Source organism: Triticum urartu, chromosome 2A (assembly GCF_056163025.1).
Source record: "Triticum urartu cultivar PI428250 chromosome 2A, HENAU_Tu73, whole genome shotgun sequence".
NCBI lineage: Eukaryota > Viridiplantae > Streptophyta > Magnoliopsida > Poales > Poaceae > Triticum > Triticum urartu.
The window spans coordinates 579,295,349-579,317,710 of NC_141874.1; positions in this window are offsets into that span (position 1 = coordinate 579,295,349).

The following is a 22,362-nucleotide window of genomic DNA, read 5'->3' on the forward strand; positions in this document are numbered from 1 at the left end:
TGGGAGGTCGGGTTTGCCCTCGAGAACAAGGAGCAACATGGCCTCGACGTGCATCACGACCACACAAACCCCCTGCCTCCCCTTAGTCGTCAAGCCGAAGGAGGAGGGGGCTGCCTACCAGGCGGCGCTGGCGACGGCCGTGAAGACCTCCATCGAGGACGAGTGGCTCAAGGCAGAGGCGGAGGAGGCGGACTACCAAGCAAGGTTGGCGGAGGCCCTCGCCCTCTTTGCAGCCGGCGACTACGTGGTGCCGCCGTTCACCCTCCTGACGTCTAAAACCGGAGGAGGCAGCCCTGGCGGCCTATCAAACCGTGTTCGGTTGGGCTGGGTTGCCTCCCGTCTTTATCAACCTCACACTGACGATGACGGCAAGAGCAAGGGCAGGACGGACGACTAAGGCAGCTTACGGGCAGTGTTTTATGTTTAAGAGGACTTTGGCCAGTGGTTGACCGGCCAGTTATGTTTAATTATATTTTTTTAACTTTATTTCAGTCACGTGGGCTAACATACATATGCCTCCCGTTAGATGCACCTGCCGACTCAAATAAAATGTCTCTTTATCAATTCAAATGGATAGAAAGCGGACAAAGCGTATCTGTTTGGTTCGCCCGGCCAGCGCTACACGCTTACATTAGACTGTGTATGCCGGTGCCCGTGGACATACCCGAACGCGTCCGCGGACATTTGAAAGATGTCTGGTCAGTGCTCGTGGACAACCTGAACGCGGACGTTTGAGAGACTGGATTTGCCAAGTCCGGTGTAGACGCTCTTAAACTGTGTACGCCAGCTTGCGACACGCCGCATACGGCCATGTTCGGGTGCCCGCTTAATCCCGTCTCGCCGTACCCTTACAAGCCATCATCTCCTTTCATCATGATCTCATTTAATTAAGCCACTGGATGGATGTTTTCTCTGCTGTCCGCCCTCCTCGTCCCCCCGCCCGCCGTGAGCCGGTGCCGGAATGAATGCCCTCACGTCACGTACGCCGCGCGGCTCTGCCGTTGCCAGTTGCCACCCCTCTCTCTTCGCACATTATCGTCTCAACTGTAACCTTTTCACCGCATAATAGTTTGCTCTCTGCTCGGCATGTAGGGGTGGGGGTGATTGGTGTGCCGTAGTAACTGGGGAGCCATTGATGCCGGCATTTACTTGCGTGCCGCTGTTGGTTGGGGAGGAGGAAGAGAGGTCGGCCGGCGGTGGCATTCCCATCTGCAAATGCAAATGCATGCAGGCTCTGGGCCCCCGGGCAGAGACTTTTTGGGCGGGCGCCATCCCATCGCCGATTCCGGGCTTTCAAACTCGCTGCGTGCCCAAGGACTCGTAGGTGGGTAGTACTGGAGCCGATGGTCGGCAACGGATGGCCCGGCGTGTCAGCGTTTTATTACAGCTCCGCCGGCCAACCACCGGGGCAGGTTTTCCTGCCCGGGCCTGTGCATTTGGCGGCCTGGAAAACCGGTCGCATTCACATGCCTCTCAAAGAAAACTGTGGTGTGGTAGAGTACGTTGGACTGGCTCGCGACGGCGACCGAGACGACACACACGCACGCGCGATTCGATGGAAAAAACGTGTAGCGCTGAGCTGTTGTGCATTGTGCCATGCTATGCTGCCGCGGGCGGCAGCTGCCTGCAAGCCTGCAGGCGTTCTGATCCGGGCAAAGACGCGTGGCCGGCAAAAGCTAGCGGACAAGACGAGCGGTGAATCCCTCACCTGCTCCGCTTGAGAGTGCGAGACGTCCAGGGGCGTCTTGTCTGGAGATCAAATGGAATGAAATGTTTTGCCTCTATTTGGTTCATGGGAATTGCGGAATTACCATCCATATGCATGCGACGTATTCCTTCGGTTTCTAAATATAGATTTTTCTAGAGATTTTAACATATGACTACATACAAAATAAAATGAATGAATTTAATACACTTTAAAATATGTCTGTATATATCTGTATGTGTGGCAGTTCAAAGACTTATAGTATCTTGAAACGGAGGGAGTACATATGTAAAGTGAATAGATGCAGGAGTAAGAGCAACTCCAAAGGGCCGACCCATTTCGTTCGCCTGCGTCCGTTGGATCGGCGTGGATAAAAGTGGCGGATCAACGCGCCGACCCAAACCCAAATCACGTCCGCGTCGCTTCCGCGCCGACGCATTTGCGGCCCAAATTTGTGTCCCAAATGCGTCGGCGCGGACGCCGAACGGACGCTTCGCGCGCCTTCTCGCTGTCCGCCGCGTCCCCACATGGCGGCCGTCCAACTACCCGCTGCCCACGCGATCAGCTTAATTTATAACGACGGGCCCACGCGTCAGCGACGACGCTCATCCAAACTCGCCGTCCCCATCTGCCCATCCTTGCTCCCTCGTCGCCGGCAAACCCTAGCCACCGCAACCACAATGACGATGGGCCTCTTCTCCGGCGCCAGCGGCAGCAAGGCCAAGGGCAAGTTCCCCGCCACCCCTTTCCCCTCCGAATTTCTCCCACCTCCGCCGGCGCCTCGCCGGCAGAGGCAGCGCGTCAACGTGCCAGTGCATCAGGCGGAGTGGCACTGGCAGAACCGCCAGCCGCTGCCATATCCCGACGTGACGCTACCGCACGACTGGCATCTGGATCCAGATAGGATCCCAGTGCCGGCGGCGCCGCGGTCGGCTCGTGCTCACGCGGAGGAGGTGCGGCGCCGGCGGGCGCTGCTGACGGCGGAGCAGCGCCGCGACTCCGCCTACGCAACCGACTCGCCCAACTAGGCCAGGTGGTTCACCTTCGAGCACGAGGAGGCGAGGCGCCGGGGCGTGCGCGAGGTCGATCGGAGGCCAACACCGCTGGTCGTCCGCGAGGAGGACCAGGCGGCGGAGGACGCCTACCAGGCGGCCCTTGCGGCCGTCTACCGTGAGAGCGAAGAGGATGAACGGCGCAAAGCGGAGGCAGAAGAGGAGGCCCGCTACGAGGCGGCAATGGCGCAGGCCCTTGCCCTCTCCGCGGCGGGCGACATCGTGGTGCCGTCGGTGGCCCCGCCGTTCCCCATCAAGCCGGAGCCGCAGCCACAGCCAGAGCCCGAGCCCATCGCGCGCTTCTCCTGGAATGGAGTGGTGCGCGAGTGGGTGTCTGCGCCACCGGTCTGGCTGGGGGCGACGCCGGCGCAGGAGTAGGCCTACCTCGAGATGTGGCGCCAGCGCCAGCTGGCAGAGGAGCGTCGGCAAGGCGAGTACGAGGAGATGCTCGAGCGCGACCTCGAGGAGGAGGCGCGCGAGACCGAGGAGGAGGCGCGCTAGGCCGCGGCTGCATAGGCGGCCGCACAGCCCCCCGCTCCGGCACTGCCTGCGCCGGCACAGCCCGACATGGCAGCGCTCTGGAACACGGCGTTCGCCTAGGCCGGGCCTACGCCGACGCTCATCGACCTCACGGACCCCGAGGACGACGACGACGACGCCTAGGGCAGCGCGCCGCCTCGTAGTTTAGGCTGTTTTTATTTTTTTAATGCAAATGTGGACGCGTGGACTCTCGGCGGCCTTCGTGGCCGGCTTTAATGTTTAATTAATGTAGTTTCTTTTTTTAAATATGCATACATTTATTTTTTTGGCGCCGTCTAAATGGGTCGCAGGCCAGTGTTGGACGCAGGTGCCGACCCAAATGCGGAAGTGGGCATCCGTGTCTGTCTAGCCGACCCAAATGAACAAAAAACGTACGAAATCGATGTTCGTTTGGGTCGGCCCGTTGGAGTTGCTCTAATAACTCTTTTCATTAGAGAATGTATGACAAAAATGCGTACTGTACTCCCCTACTGAAATTCATTTGCAAACAAGCATGGCCAGTTTTGCTAGTGCCTACGAACAAGGCAGGCAAGCCGGGAGTAAAGTTCATTTTCTGTGTGTTTCATCGTAGTGACTAGTGAGCACCCAGTTGAAAATCTCTTCCAAGTTTATGCCCGGCTGGCTAGAAGCACGCAGAGGCCATCTGCCAATTGGTGTCACTGACGTGTGGAAAAGCGCACCAATTGATTAGTCACTTTCTAAAAGAAAAGATAAGTGGGCCCTTGCTCAAGATCATTCATTTTTATTTATTTTTGAACACTGCTGAAGATCATTCATACGGCTACCTCACGCTGGTTTTGCTCAACAAAAATGTACCTCACTCTGGGTTGTGTCGTTTTGACCGATGTGGGGTGGACACGTCACGCACAAATAGGCCCAACCATTTTTTTCTTTCAAAAAACCAATCATATATTAATTAACTTAAAATGTTTGTACAGTCACTCATAACAAACTTTGCCACGCATGGCGGAACGGAATGAAAAAGAAAACCATCGAATCTATTATCAAAACTAAACTTTGCAATCTCATGGACCACCATATTAGCACTTCTGTTGATCTTAAAAATCTATAAATTCACCAACAACTTTGAAACGTCTACGGCTTCTTTCTTTAGATCAACAAGGGATGATCTGTCCATAGAATCTCTTTTAAAAACGGAGGCCACAAAGAAACAACCAATTTTCAAAATGACGGGCATTTTAGTGTCATACCAATATATAGGCCGGGCAGGGACGCTCTAAGTTCCGCTTCCTCAACGCTATAGCAAACACCAATATAATCCCAGAAGGAAAGAATCACTTGTCCACAGTGATTTCTTACAACTACCCCCACGCTTGCAGCTTCAATGGCCTCCATAAAACTAGCGTCGACATTACTCTTGTAGAAGTCTGGGGTGGGTGGCCTTCAAGGAACAACCTTCCTCTCAATGATATTGGTTGGCTGAAGTTCCAGCTCCACTTGCTTCCCTTTACTGCATATCTTCACCTGCATTTTAGCATGACAAGACGAGAAAGATGCCCAATAATTTTTGACAAAACTCACTGAGGCTGAGATGAATTCCATTTCCCTACCAGAGATCAAATCATTCCTCAAGTGACAAGCTCTCGACAACATGAATATAGTTTGCTCGCGTACATGCGAAGTTAACTGGTCCAATAAAATAAGGAACCAGTCCAGTCCAGAATATTTGAAGGTCTCCTCCACCTGTAATTTCCACACTTCCTTCAATGACATACGGAACGCACGAGCCTTGGGACAAACCACCAACGCGTGATAAATACCCTCATCGTCAATACCACATATTAAGCTGTTGGGGAATGCAATAATTTCAAAAAATTCCTACGCACACGCAAGATCATGGTGATGCATAGCAACGAGAGGGGAGAGTGTCGTCCACGTACCCTAGTAGTTCGTAAGCGGAAGCGTTATGACAACGCGGTTGATGTAGTCGTACGTCTTCATGAACGATCGATCCTAATACTGAACGTACGGCACCTCCGCGATCTGCACAAGTTCAGCTCGGTGACATCCCACGAACTCACGATCCAGTAGAGCTTCGAGGAAGAGTTCTGTTAGCACGACAATGTGATGATGGTGTTGATGAAGCTACCGACGCAGGGCTTCGCCTAAGCATCGCTACGATATGACCGAGGTGGATTATGGTGGAGGGGGGCACCGCACACGGCTAAAAGATCAATGATCAACTTGTGTGTAATGGGGTGCCCCTGCCCCCGTATATAAAGGAGCAAGGGAGGAGGCCGCCTGGCCCTAGGAGGGCGCGCCAAGAGGAGGAGTCCTCCTCCTAGTGGGAGTAGGACTCCCCTTTCCTAGTTCCACTAGGAGAGGGAAGGAAGGAGTGGGAGAGGGGAAAGGCAAGGGGGGCGCCGCCCCCCTTCCTTGTCCTATTCGGACTCAAGGGGAGAGGGCGCGCGGCCTGCCCCTCTCTCTATCCACTAGGGCCCATTAAGGCCCATTAGTCCTCGGGGGGTTCCGGTAACCCCTCCGGCACTCCGGTTTTTCTCCGAGGTCACCCGAAACCCTTCGGTGTCCGAATGTAGCCGTCCAATATATCAATCTTTATGTCTTGACCATTTCGAGACTCCTCGTCATGTCCGTGATCACATCAGGGACTCCGAACTACCTTCGGTACATCAAAACACATAAACTCATAATACCGATCGTCACCGAACGTTAAGCGTGCGGACCCTACGGGTTCGAGAACTATGTAGACATGATCGAGACTCATCTCCGGTCAATAACCAATAGCGAACCTGGGTGCTCATATTGGTTCCTACATATTCTACGAAGATCTTTATCTGTCAAACCGCATAACAACATACGTTGTTCCCTTTGTCATCGGTATGTTACTTGCCCGAGATTCGATCGTCGGTATCTCAATACCTAGTTCAATCTCGTTATCGGCAAGTCTCTTTACTCGTTCTGTAATACATCATCCCGCAACTAACTCATTAGTTGCATTACTTGCCAGGCTTATAGTGATGTGCATTACCGAGAGGGCCCAGAGATACCTCTCCGACAATCGGAGTGACAAATCCTAATCTTGATCTATGCCAACTCAATAAGTACCATCGGAGACACCTGTAGAGCACCTTTATAATCACCCAGTTACGTTGTGACGTTTGGTAGCACACAAAGTGTTCCTCCGGTATTCGGGAGTTGCATAATCTCATAGTCATAGGAACATGTATAAGTCATGAAGAAAGCAATAGCAATATACTAAACGATCAAATGCTAAGCTAACGGAATGGGTCAAGTCAATCACATCATTCTCTAATGATGTGATCCCATTAATCAAATGACAACTCATGTCTATGGTTAGGAAACTTAATCATCTTTGATTCAATGAGCTAGTCAAGTAGAGGCATACTAGTGACACTTTGTTTGTCTATTTATTCACACATGTACTAAGTTTCCGGTTAATACAATTCTAGCATGAATAATAAACATTTATCATGATATAAGGAAATATAAATAACAACTTTATTATTGCCTCTAGGGCATATTTCCTTCAGTCTCCCACTTGCACTAGAGTCAATAATCTAGATTACACAGTAATGATTCTAACACCCATGGAGTCTTGCTGCTGATCATGTTTTGCTCATGAGAGAGGCTTAGTCAACGGGTCTGCAACATTCAGATCTGTATGTATCTTGCAAATCTCTATGTCTCCCTCCTTGACTTGATCGCGGATGGAATTGAAGCGTCTCTTGATGTGCTTGGTTCTATTGTGAAATCCGGATTCCTTTGCCAAGGCAATTGCACCAGTATTGTCACAAAAGATTTTCATTGGACCCGATGCACTAGGTATGACACCTAGATCGGATATTAACTCCTTCATCCAGACTCCTTCATTTGCTGCTTCCGAAGCAGCTATGTACTCCGCTTCACACGTAGATCCCGCCACGACGCTTTGCTTAGAACTACATCACCTGACAGCTCCATCGTTCAATATAAACATGTATCCGGTTTGTGACTTAGAGTCATCCGGATCAGCGTCAAAGCTTGCATCGACGTAACCATTTACGACGAGCTCTTTGTCACCTCCATAAACGAGAAACATATCCTTAGTCATTTTCAGGTATTTCAGGATGTTCTTGACCGTTGTCCAGTGATCCACTCCTGGATTACTTTGGTACCTCCCTGCTAAACTAACAGCAAGGCACACATCAGGTCTGGTACACATCATTGCATACATGATAGAGCCTATGGCTGAAGCATAGGTAACACCTTTCATTTTCTCTCTATCTTCTGCAGTGGTCAGGCATTGAGTCCGACTCAACTTCACACCTTGTAACACAGGCAAGAACCCTTTCTTTGCTTGATCCATTTTGAACTTCTTCAAAACTTTATCAAGGTATGTGCTTTGTGAAAGTCCAATTAAGCGTCTTGATCTATCTCTATAGATCTTGATGTCCAATATATAAGCAGCTTCACCGAGGTCTCTCATTGAAAAACTCTTATTCAAATATCCTTTTATGCTATCCAGAAATTCTATATCATTTCCAATCAACAATATGTCATCCACACATAATATTAGAAATGCTATAGAGCTCCCACTCACTTTCTTGTAAATACAGGCTTCTCCAAAAGTCTGTATAAAACCATATGCTTTGATCACACTATCAAAACGTTTATTCCAACTCCGAGATGCTTGCACCAGTCCATAGATGGATCGCTGGAGCTTACACACTTTGTTAGCATCCTTTGGATCGATAAAACCTTCAAATTGCATCATGTACAACTCCTCTTCCAAAAATCCATTCAGGAATGCAGTCTTTACATCCATTTGCCAAATTTCATAATCATAAAATGCAGCAATTGCTAACATGATTCGGACGGATTTAAGCATCGCTACGGGTGAGAATGTCTCGTCATAGTCAACTCCTTGAACTTGTCAAAAACCTTTCGCAACAAGTTGAGCTTTGTAGACAGTAACATTACCGTCAGCGCCAGTCTTCTTCTTGAGGATCCATTTATTCTCGATGGCTTGCCGATCATCGGGCAAGTCAACCAAAGTCCACACTTTGTTCTCATACATGGATCCCATCTCAGATTTCATGGCTTCAAGCCATTTTGCGGAATCTGGGCTCATCATCGCTTCCTCATAGTTCGTAGGTTCATCATGGTCAAGTAACATGACCTCCAGAACAAGATTACCGTACCACTCTGGTGCGGATCTTACTCTGGTTAACCTACGAGGTTCGGTAGTAAATTGATCTGAAGTTACATGATCATCATCATTAGCTTCCTCACTAATTGGTGTAGGAGTCACAGGAACAAATTTCTGTGATAACTGCTTTCCAATAAGGGAGCAGGTACAATTACCTCATCAAGTTCTACTTTCCTCCCACTCACTTCTTTCGAGAGAAACTCCTTCTCTAGAAAGGATCCATTCTTAACAACGAATATCTTGCCTTCGGATCTATGATAGAAGGTGTACCCAACAGTCTCCTTTGGGTATCCTATGAAGACACATTTCTCCGATTTGGGTTCGAGCTTATCAGGTTGAAGCTTTTTGATATAAGCATCGCAGCCCCAAACTTTAAGAAACGACAACTTTGGTTTGTTGCCAAACCACAGTTCATAAGGCATCGTCTCAACAGATTTAGATGGTGCCCTATTTAACGTGAATGCAGCCGTCTCTAAAGCATAACCCCAAAACGATAGCGGTAAATCAGTAAGAGACATCATAGATCGCACCATATCTAGTAAAGTACGATTATGACGTTCGAACACACCATTACGCTGTGGTGTTTCGGGTGGCGTGAGTTGCGAAACTGTTCCGCATTGTTTCAAATGAAGACCAAACTCATAACTCAAATATTCTCCTCCATGATCAGATCGTAGAAACTTTATGTTCTTGTTACGATGATTTTCCACCTCACTCTGAAATTCTTTGAACTTTTCAAATATTTCAGACTTATGTTTCATCAAGTAGATATACCCATATTTGCTCAAATCATCTGTGAAGGTGAGAAAATAATGATACCCGCCGCGAGCCTCTATATTCATCGGACCACATACATCAATATGTATGATTTCCAACAAATCTGTTGCTCGCTCCATTGTTCCGGAGAACGGCGTTTTAGTCATCTTGCCCATGAGGCATGGTTCGCAAGTACCAAGTGATCCATAATCAAGAGATTCCAAAAGTCCATCAGAATGGAGTTTCTTCATGCGCTTTACACCAATATGACCTAAACAGCAGTGCCACAAATAAGTTGCACTATCATTATCAACTCTGCATCTTTTGGCTTCAATATTATGAATATGTGTATCACTACTATCGAGATTCAACAAAAATAGACCACACTTCAAGGGTGCATGACCATAAAAGATATTACTCATATAAATAGAACAACCATTATTCTCAGATTTAAATGAATAACCGTCTCGCATCAAACAAGATCCAGATATAATGTTCATGCTCAACGCTGACACCAAATAACAGTTATTTAGGTCTAAAACTAATCCAAAGGTAGATGTAGAGGTAGCGGGCCGACTTAACTTTGCCATCATATATTAATTAACTTAAAATGTTTGTACAATCATTCATAACAAACTTTGACACGCAGGATGGAACGGAATGAAAAAGAAAACCATCGGATCTATTATCAAAACTAAACTTTGCAATCTCATGGGCCACCATATTAGCTCTCCAGTTGATCTTAGAAATCTATAAATTCACCAACAACTTTGAGACATCCACGACTTCCTTTTTTAGATCAACAATGAATGATATGTCCATAGAATCTCTTTCAAAAACGGAGGCCACAAAGGAACAATCAGTTTTCAAAATGACGGGTATGTCTAGTGGCATACCAATATATAGGCCGGACAGGGACGTTCTAAGTTCCGCTTCCTCGACGCTATAGCAAGCACCAATATAATCCCAGAAGGAAAGAATCACTTGTCCACAGTGATTTCTTACAACCACCCCCACGCTCGCAACTTCAATGGCCTCCACAAAACTAGCGTCAACATTAATCTTGTAGAAGTCTGGGGTGGGCGGCCTCCAAGGAACAACCTTCCTCTCAATGATATTGGTTGGCTGAAGTTCCAGCTCCACTTGCTTCCCTTTACTGCATATCTTCACCTACATTTTAGCATGACAAGACGAGAAAGATGCCCAATAATTTTTGACAAAACTCACCGAGGCTGAGATGGATTCCATTCCCCTACCAGAGATCAAATCATTCCTCAAGTGACAAGCTCTCCAGAACATGAATATAGTTTGCTCGCGTACATGCGAAGTTAACTGGTCCAATAAAGTAAGGAACCAGTCCGGTCCAGAATATTTGAAGGTCTCCTCCGCCGGTAATTTCCACACTTCCTTCAATGCCATACGGAACGCACGAGCCTTGGGATAAACCACCAATGCGTGATAAATACCCTCATCGTCAATACCACATATGAAGCATGTACCTAGAGTAGCTTGATGATGTTTAACCCTATTGATTTGAACCGCCAAACTATTAGAAGTAGCCCTGCAGGCAAAAATTCTAATTTTCTAAGGGACATTAGCATTCCAAATAATATTCCAGAGCCTACTATCCCTGTTTATGGCATCACTGGAATTGCCAGAATCAATCCTCGGTTCCTTAATATTCAGAGCCAGTCTATACGCACTCTTCACCAAGAACAAGCCACTTTTCTCATGGTGCCAAGAAATAATATCTCCCTCGCCCACTTGAAGGGTACGCAACTTTGAGATCTCCTCCGCATCATGAATATAAAATAGATGCCTTATCAGGTTCTCATCCCAACTCCTAGATCCACTCAAAAATAACTCGGACACCCATTTGATTCTAGTCCTGTTCTTTTTTTCGCAAATTTGAAGACCAGATTCCCTAGGGATCCAATTATCCCTCCAAATATTTATACTAGTCCCATTGACCACTCTCCAAATAATGCCATTTTAAAGCAATTCGAGGTCATGCATAATTCCTTGCCAAGTAAGGGATGTAACTTGAGGGAATACCATATCAATAAGGTGCCCATGAGGATAATATTTAGCTTTCATCACCTTTGCACACAAAGAGTCCGGGAAAACTAATAGACGCCAAGCTTGTTTTGCCAGAAGCGCTTGATTAAAAAGCTGAAGATCGCGAAAGCCCATACCCCTTTCACTTTTTGGTCTCGTCATCTTATCCCATGCCAGTCAATGTGTTCTTTTCCTACTCTCTTCACCGCCGCACCAAAAATTCCTGATAATCTAGGATAACTCCTCACATAATGAAGCAGGGAATTTAAAAATACCCATTGCAAACACAGGAATAGCCTGAATAACAGACTTGATCCGGATTTCTTTTGCCCCGCTCGAAGCATATTTTTCAATATAATCTGAAACCCGCTTGAGCGCTTTATCTTTGCCGGATTGAAACTTACTCGTCTTCATATGACCTTCTGGTACAGGCAAGCCTAGATTTTTATCCTCAAAACCATCAATCGTGATTTTAAGGATAACCAGGATAGACACCTGGTCTTCCATAGTGCATTTTTTGCCAAATAAGATGGAGCATTTATCTGAACTTAATAGTTCGCCAGTTCCCTCATCATAAGTCGTCAAAATACCTTTAATATTTAGATCTTGCTCCAAGTTACCCTAAAAAAATAGGAGACTATCATCAACAAAAAGGAGATGAGATATACCTGGAGCATGTATGTTTAGCCAAACATTTGAATAGCCCCTCTTGCCGAAGCATCATTAAGTAACAACGACAAAGCTTCAACCACAAAGAGGAATAAGTATGGTGATAGTGGATTGATACATCTCCAACGTATCTATAATTTTTGATTGCTCCATGCTATATTATCTACTGTTTTGGACATTATTGGGCTTTATTATCCACTTTTATATTATTTTTGGGACTAACCTATTAACCGGAGGCCCAACCCAGAATTGCTGTTTTTTTGCCTGTTTTAGGGTTTCGAAGAAAAGGAATATCAAACGGAGTCCAAACGGAATGAAACCTTCGGGAACGTGATTTTCTCAACGAACAAGACCCGGGAGACTTGGACCCTACGCCAAGACACAAAAGAGGAGGCCACGAGATAGGGGGGCGCCCCCACCCCCACCAGGCGCGCCCTCCACCCTCGTGGGCCCCCTGTTGCTCCACCGACGTACTCCTTCCTCCTATATATACCTACGCACCCCAAACGATCAGATACGGAGCCAAAAACCTAATTCCACCGCCGCAACTTTCTTTATCCACGAGATCCCATCTTGGGGCCTGTTCCGGAGCTCCGCCGGAGGGGGCATCGATCACGGAGGGCTTCTACATCAACACCATAGCCCCTCCGATGAAGTGTGAGTAGTTTACCTTAGACCTACGGGTCCATAGTTATTAGCTAGATGGCTTCTTCTCTCTTTTTGGATCTCAATACAATGTTCTCCCCCTCTCTTGTGGAGAACTATTCGATGTAATCTTATTTTTGCAGTGTGTTTGTTGAAACCGATGAATTGTGGGTTTATGATCAAGTCTATCTATGAAAAATATTTGAATCTTCTCTAAATTCTTTCATGTATGATTGGTTGTCTTTGCAAGTCTCTTCGAATTATCAGTTTGGTTTGGCCTACTAGATTGATCTTTCTTGCAATGGAGAAGTGCTTAGCTTTGGGTTCAATCTTGCGGTGTCCTTTCCCAGTGACAGTAGGGGCGGCAAGGCACGTATTGTATTGTTGCCATCGAGGATAACAAGATGGGGTTTTCATCATATTGCATGAGTTTATCCCTCTACATCATGTCATCTTGCTTAAGGCGTTACTCTGTTTTTAACTTAATACTCTAGATGCATACTGGATAGCGGTCGATGAGTGGAGTAATAGTAGTAGATGTAGGCAGGAGTCGGTCTACTTGTCTCGGACGTGATGCCTATATACATGATCATACCTAGATATTCTCATAACTATGCTCAATTCTGTCAATTGCTCAACAGTAATTTTTTCACCCACCGTAGAATACTTATGCTATCGAGAGAAGCCACTAGTGAAACCTATGGCCCCCGGGTCTATCTTTATCATATTAATCTCCTACTACTTAGTTATTTCCTTTGCTCTTTACTTTGCCTTTATTTTACTTTGCATCTTTATCACAAAAATACCAAAAATATTATCTTATCATATCTATCAGATCTCACTCTCGTAAGTGGCCGTATAGGGATTGACAACCCCTATTCGCGTTGGTTGCGAGGAATTATTTGTTTTGTGTAGGTACGAGGGACTCGCGCGTAGCCTCCTACTGGATTGATACCTTGGTTCTCAAAAACTGAGGGAAATACTTATGCTACTTTGCTGCATCATCCCTTCCTCTTCGGGGAAAACCAACGCAGTGCTCAAGAGGTAGCAAGAAGGATTTCTGGCACCGTTGCCGGGGAGGTCTACGCAAAAGTCAACATACCAAGTACCCATCACATATCCTTATCTCCCGCATTACATTATTTGCCATTTGCCTCCCGTTTTCCTCTCCCCCACTTCACCGTTGCCGTTTTATTCGCCCTCTCTCTCTATCCTCCATCTCTTTCTCTACTTGCCTCTTTTTGCCCGCTTGCTTTTTGTTTGCTTGTGTGTTAGTTTGCTTGCTTGTCACGATGGCTCAAGATAATACTAAATTATGTGACTTCACCAATACCAACAACAATGATTTTATTAGCACTCCGATTGCTCCTCTTACTGATGCTGAATCTTGTGAAATTAATACTGCTTTGCTGAATCTTGTCATGAAAGATCCGTTTTCCGGCCTTCCTAGTGAAGATACCGCTACCCATCTAAATAGCTTCGTTGATTTGTGCGATATGCAAAAGAAGAAAGATGTGGATAATGATATTGTTAAATTGAAGCTATTTCCTTTTTCACTTAGAGATCGTGCTAAAGCTTGGTTTTTGTCTTTGCCTAAAAATAGTATTGATTCATGGAACAAGTGCAAAGATGCTTTTATCTCTAAGTATTTTCCTCCCGCTAAGATCATCTCTCTTAGAAACGATATTATGAATTTTAAGCAACTTGATCATGAACATGTTACACAAGCTTGGGAGAGAATGAAACTAATGATACGTAATTGCCCTACTCATGGTTTAAATTTGTGGATGATTATACAAAAAATTTATGCCGGATTGAATTTTTATTCTAGAAATCTTTTAGATTCAGCCGCGGGAGGCACTTTTATGGAAATAACTTTGGGAGAAGCTACTAAACTCCTAGATAATATTATGGTTAATTATTCTCAATGGCATACTGAAAAATCTACTAATAAAGAGGTGCATGCGATAGAAGAAATTAATATTTTGAGTGGAAAGATGGATGAACTTATGAAATTATTTGCTAATAAGAGTGTTTCTTCTGATATTAATGCTATGCCCTTGTCTACTTTGATTGAGAATAATAATGAATCTATGGATATGAATTTTGTTGGTAGGAACAATTTTGGTAACAATGCGTATAGAGGAAATTTTAATCCTAGGCCTTATCCTAGTAATCCCTATAATAATTATGGTAATTCCTACAACAATTCTTATGGAAATTATAATAAGATGCCCTCTGATTTTGAATCTAATATTAAAGAATTTATTACTTCGCAAAAGAATTTTAATGCTTTGATTAAAGAAAAAATGCTTAAGATTGATGAGTTGGCTAGAAACGTTGATAGAATTTATCTTGATATTGATTCTTTGAAACTTAGATCTATTCCACCTAAGCATGATATCAATGAGTCTCTCAAATCCATGGGAATTTCCATTGATGATTGCAAAAAAAGAACCGCTAGGATGCGTGCTGAGAAAGATGCCTTTATAAGAGCGTGTTCTTCTAGTTCCTATGAAAATAAAGATGAAGATCTAAAAGTTATTGATGTGTCCCCTATTAAATCTTTGTTTTGCAATATGAATCTTGATAATGATGGGGCTGAATATGAATCTTGATAATGATGGGATTGAAGAAATTAAAACCCTAGATGTTGCTAAACCCACTATTATGGATTTCAAGGAATTTAATTATGAAAATTGCTCTTTGATTGATTGTATTTCCTTGTTGCAATCCGTGCTAAATTCTCCTCACGCTTATAGTCAAAATAAAGCGTTTACTAAACATATCGTTGATGCCTTGATGCAATCTTATGAAGAAAAACTTGAATTGGAAGTTTCTATCCTTATAAAGCTTTATGATGAGTGGGAACCAACTATTAAAATTAAAATTAAAGATCATGAATGCTATGCTTTATGTGATTTGGGTGTTAGTGTTTCCACGATTCCAAAGACTTTGTGTGATTTGTTAGGTTTCCGTGATTTTGATGATTGCTCTTTAAACTTGCACCTCGCGGATTCCACTATTAAGAAACCTATGGGAAGAATTAATGATGTTCTTATTGTTGCAAATAGGAATTATGTGCCTGTAGATTTTATTGTTCTTGAAAATAGATTGCAATCCTTCATGTCCTATTATTCTTGGTAGACCTTTCCTTAGAACGATTGGTGCAATTATTGATATGAAGGAAGGAAATATTAGATTCCAATTTCCATTAAGGAAAGGCATGGAACACTTTCCTAGAAAGAAAATTAAATTACCTTATGAATCTATTATGAGAGCCACTTATGGATTGCCTACCAAAGATGGCAATACCTAGATCTATCATTGCTTGTTATGCCTAGCTAGGGGCGTTAAACGATAGCGCTTGTTGGGAGGCAACCCAATTTTATTTTTATTCCTTGATTTTTGCTCCTGTTTAGTAATAAATAATTTATCTAGCCTCTCTTTTGGTTGTGTTTTTTGTGTTTAATTAGTGTTTGTGCCAAGTAGAACCGTTGGGAAGACTTGGGGAAAGTCTTGTTACACTTGCTGTAAAAAAACAGAAAACTTTAGCGCTCACGAGAACTACTTCCATTTTTATTTGGAAAGATCTATTTAGTTAATTATTTTTGCAGATGATTAATAGATAAATTCCTCACGTCCAGAAATTTATTTTAGAATTTTTTGGGTTCCAGATCTTGCGCTAGCTACAGATTACTACAGACTGTTCTGTTTTTGACAGATTCTGTTTTTCGTGTGTTGTTTGCTTATTTTGATGAATCTATGGCTAGTAAAATAGTTTATAAACCATATAGAAGTTGGAATACAGTAGGTATAACACCAATATAAATAAATAATTAGTTCATTACAGTACCTTGAAGTGGTCTTTTGTTTTCTTTCGCTAACGGAGCTCACGAGATTTTCTACTTTAAGTTTTGTGTTGTGAAGTTTTCAAGTTTTGGGTAAAGATTTGATGGATTATGGAACAAGGAGTGGCAAGAGCCTAAGCTTGGGGATGCCCATGGAACCCCCAAGATAATCTAAGGACACCTAAAAGCCAAAGCTTGGGGATGCCCTAGAAGGCACCCCCTCTTTCGTCTACTTCTATCGGTAACTTTACTTGGAGCTATATTTTTATTTGCCACATGATATGTGTTTTTCTTGGAGTGTCTTGTATGATTTGAGTCTTTACTTTTTAGTTTACCACAATCATCCTTTCTGTACACACCTTTTGAGAGAGCCATATATGATTTGGAATTTGTTAGAATACTTTATGTGCTTTGCTTATATCTTTTGAGTTATGTAGTTTTGCTCTAGTACTTCACTTATATCTTTTAGAGCATGGTGGTGGATTTGTTTTATAGGAACTATTGATCTCTAATGCTTCACTTAGATTATTTTGAGAGTATTAAATAGCATGGTAATTTTCTTAAAATCCTAATATGCTTGGTATACAAATTAATAATAAAACTTTCTTATGAGTGTGTTGAATACTGTGAGAAGTTCGATGCTTGATAATTGTTTTGAGATATGAAGATGGTGATATTAAAGTTGTGCTAGTAGAGTAGTTGTGAATTTGAAGAATACTTGTGTTAAAGTTTGTGATTCCCGTAGCATGCACGTATGGTGAACCGTTATGTGATGAAGTCGGAGCATGATTTATTTTTTGATTTTCTTCCTTATGAGTGGCGGTCAGGGACGAGCGATGGTCTTTTCCTACCAATCTATCCCCCTAGGAGCAGGCGCGCAATACTTTGCTTTGATAACTTGTAGATTTTTGCAATAAGTATATGAGTTCTTGATGACTAATGTTGAGTCCATGGATTATACGCACTCTCACCCTTCCACCTTTGCTAGCCTCTCTAATACCGCGCACCTTTCGCCGGTATCATACACCCACCATATACCTTCCTCAAAACAGCCACCATACCTACCTATTATGGCATTTCCATAGCCATTCCGAGATATATTTCCATGCAACTTTCCACTGTTCCGTTTATTATGACACACTCCATCATTGTCATATTGCTTAGCATGATCATCTAGTGGACATCGTATTTGTGGCAAAGCCACCATTCATAATTCTTCCATACATGTCACTCATGAGTCATTGCATATCCCGGTACACCGCTGGAGGCATTCATATAGAGTCATATTTTGTTCTAAGTATCGAGTTGTAATTGTTGAGTTGTAAGAAAATAAAAGTGTGATGATCATCATTATTAGAGCATTGTCCCAGTGAGGAAAGAATGATGGAGACTATGATTCCCCCACAAGTCGGGATGGGACTCCGGACGAAAAAAAAGAAAAAAAGAGGCCATAAAAAGAAAAAGAAGAGAAAAGGCCCAAATAAAAAAAATGAGAGAAAAAGAGAGAAGGGGAAATGCTACTATCCTTTTACCACACTTGTGCTTCAGAGTAGCACCATGATATTCATAGTAGAGAGTCTCTCATTTCGTCACTTTCATATACTAGTGGGAATTTTTCATTATAGAACTTGGCTTGTATATTCCAATGATGGGCTTCCTCAAATTGCCCTAGGTCTTCATGAGCAAGCAAGTTGGATGCACACCCACTTAGTTTCTTTTTGAGCTTTCATATACTTATAGCTCTAGTGCATCCGTTGCGTGGCAATCCCTACTCACTCACATTGATATCTATCGATGGGCATCTCCATAGCCCGTTGATACACCTAGTTGATGTGAGACTATCTTCTCCTTTTTTGTCTTCTCCACAACCACTATTCTATTCCACCTATAAGTGCTATGTCCATGGCTCACGCTCATGTATTGCGTGAAGATTGAAAAATTTAGAGAACACCAAAAGTATGAAACAATTGCTTGGCTTGTCATCGGGGTTGTGCATGATTTAAATATTTTGTGTGGTGAAGATGGAGCATAGCCAGACTATATGATTTTGTAGGGATAACTTTCTTTGGCCATGCTATTTTGAGAAGACATAATTGCTTTGTTAGTATGCTTTAAGTATTATTATTTTTATGTCAATATTAAACTTTTGTCTTGAATCTTTCGGATCTGAATATTCATACCACAATTAAGAAGAATTACATTAAAATTATACCAAGTAGCACTCCGCATCAAAAATTCTATTTTTATCATTTACCTACTCGAGGACGAGCAGGAATTAAGCTTGGGGATGCTTGATATGTCTCCAACGTATCTATAATTTTTGATTGCTCCATGCTATATTATCTACTGTTTTGGACATTATTGGGCATTATTATCCACTTTTATATTACTTTTGGGACTAACCTATTAACCGGAGGCCCAGCCCAGAATTGCTGTTTTTTGCCTATTTTAGGGTTTCGAAGAAAAGGAATATCAAACGGAGTCCAAACGGAATGATGAAGGAAATATGCCCTAGAGGCAATAATAAAGTTATTATTTATTTCCTTATAATCATGATAAATTTTTATTATTCATGCTAGAATTGTATTAACCGGAAACATAATACATGTGTGAATACATAGACAAAACAAAGTGTCACTAGTATGCCTCTACTTGACTAGCTCGTTAATCAAAGATGGTTATGTTTCCAAACCATGAACAATGAGTTGTTATTTGATTAACGGGATCACATCATTAAGTGAATGATCTGATTGACATGACCCATTCCATTTAGCTTAGCACCCGATCGTTTAGTATGTTGCTATTGCTTTCTTCATGACTTATACATGTTCCTATAACTATGAGATTATGCAACTCCCGTTTACCGGAGGAACACTTTGGGTACTACCAAACGTCACAACGTAACTGGGTGATTATAAAGGAGTACTACAGGTGTCTCCAAAGGTACATGTTGGGTTGGCGTATTTCGAGATTAGGTTTTGTCACTCCAATTGTCGGAGAGGTATCTCTGGGCCCTCTCGGTAATGCACATCACTTAAGCCTTGCAAGCATTGCAACTAAATGAGTTAGTTGCGGGATGATGTATTACAGAACGAGTAAAGAGACTTGCCGGTAACAAGATTGAACTAGGTATTGGAATACCGACGATCGAATCTCGGGCAAGTAACATACCGATGACAAAGGGAACAACGTATGTTGTTATGCGGTCTGACCGATAAAGATCTTCGTAGAATATGTAGGAGACAATATGGGCATCCAGGTCCTGCTATTGGTTATTGACTGGAGACATGTCTCGGTCATGTCTGCATTGTTCTCGAACCCGTAGGGTCCGCACGCTTAAGGTTACGATGACAGTTATATTATGAGTTTATGCATTTTGATGTACCGAAGGTTGTTCGGAGTCCCGGATATGATCACGGACATGACGAGGAGTCTCGAAATGGTAGAGACATAAAGATTGATATATTGGAAGCCTATGTTTGGATATCGGAAGTGTTCCGGGTGAAATCGGGATTTTACCGGAATACCGGGAGGTTACCGGAACCCCCTGGGGAGCTAAATGGGCCATGATGGGCCTTAGTGGAAAAGAGAAGAGGCAGCCCTACATGGGCCGCGCGCCCCTCCCCTCCCTTGGTCCGAATTGGACAAGGAGAGGGGGCCGGCCCCTCTCTCTCTTTTCCCCCCTCCACAAGTCCTATTCCAACTAGGATTGGGGGGGGGGGAATCCTACTCCCAGAGGGAGTAGGACTCTCCTGGCGCGCCCTATGTGGCCGGCCAGCCTCCCCCCTTTGGTCCTTTATATACTGAGGCAGAGGCACCCTAGAGAGACACAAGTTGATCCACGTGATCTTTTCCTTAGCCGTGTGCGGCGCCCCCAGCCACCATAGTCCTCGATAATACTGTAGCGGAGTTTAGGCGAAGCCCTGCTGCTGTAGTACATCAAGATCGTCACCACGCCGTCGTGCTGACGGAACTCTTCCCCGACACTTTGCTGGATCGGAGTCCGGGGATCGTCATCGAGCTGAACGTGTGCTAGAACTCGGAGGTGCCGTAGTTTCGGTGCTTGATCGGTCGGATCGTGAAGACGTACGACTACATCAACCAAACGCTTCCGTTGTCGATCTACTAGGTATGTAGATCACACTCCCCCCTCTCGTTGCTATGCATCACATGATCTTGCGTGTGCGTAGGAATTTTTTTGAAATTACTACGTTCCCCAACAGTGGCATCCGAGCCTAGGTTTTATATGTTGATGTTATATGCACGAGTAGAACACAAGTGAGTTGTGGGCGATATAAGTCATACTGCCTACCAGCATGTCATACTTTGGTTCGGCGGTATTGTTGGATGAAGCGGCCCAGACCGACATTACGCGTACGCTTACACGAGACCGGTTCTCCCGACGTGCTTTGCACAGAGGTGGCTTGTGGGTGACAGTTTCTCCAACTTTAGTTGAACCAAGTGTGGCTACATCCCGGTCCTTGCGAAGGTTAAAACGGAGTCAAATTGACAAACTATCGTTGTGGTTTTGATGCGTAGGTGAGATTGGTTCTTACTTAAGCCCGTAGCAGCCACGTAAAACTTGCAACAACAAAGTAGAGGACGTCTAACTTGTTTTTGCAGGGCATGTTGTGATGTGATATGGTCAAGACATGATGCTGAATTTTATTGTATGAGATGATCATATTTTGTAACCGAGTTATCGGCAACCGGCAGGAGCCATATGGTTGTCGCTTTATTGTATGCAATGCAATCGCGATGTAATGCTTTACTTTATCACTAAACGGTAGCGATAGTCGTGGAAGCACAAGCTTGGCGAGACGACAACGATGCTACGATGGAGATCAAGGTGTCACGCCGGTGACGATGGTGATCACGATGGTGCTTCGGAGATGAAGATCACAAGCACAAGATGATGATGGCCATATCATATCACTTATATTGATTGCATGTGATGTTTATCTTTTATGCATCTTATCTTGCTTTGATTGAAGGTAGCATTATAAGATGATCTCTCATTAATTATCAAGAAGTGTTCTCCCTGAGTATGCACCGTTGCGAAAGTTTTTCGTGCTGAGACACCACGTGATGATCGGGTGTGATAGGTTCTACGTTCAAATACAACGGGTGCAAAACAGTTGCACACGCGGAATACTCAGGTTATACTTGACGAGCCAAGCATATACAGATATGGCCTCGGAACACGGAGACCGCAAGGTCGAGCGTGAATCATATAGTAGATATGATCAACATAATGATGTTCACCAATGAAACTACTCCATCTCACGTGATGATCGGACATGGTTTAGTTGATTTGGATCACGTAATCACTTAGAGGATTAGAGGGATGTCTATCTAAGTGGGAGTTCTTTAAGTAAATTAACTGAACTAAAATTTATCATGAAACTTAGTACCTGATAAGTATCTTGCTCGTTTATGCTTGTTTGTAGATAGATGGCTCTTGCTGTTGTTCCTTTGAATTTTAATGCGTTCCTTGAGAAAGCAAAGTTGAAAGATGATGGTAGCAATTACACGGACTGGGTCCGTAACTTGAGGATTATCCTCATTGCTGCACAGAAGAATTACGTCCTGGAAGCACCGCTGGGTGCCAGGCCTGCTGCAGGAGCAACGCCGGATGTTATGAACGTCTGGCAGAGCAAAGCTGATGATTACTCAATAGTTCAGTGTGCCATGCTTTACGGCTTAGAATCGGGACTTCAACAACATTTTGAACGTCATGGAGCATATGAGATGTTCCAGGAGTTGAAGTTAATATTTCAAGCAAATGCCCGGATTGAGAGATATGAAGTCTCCAATAAGTTCTATAGCTGCAAGATGGAGGAGAACAGTTCTGTTAGTGAGCATATACTCAAAATGTCTGGGTATAATAATCAC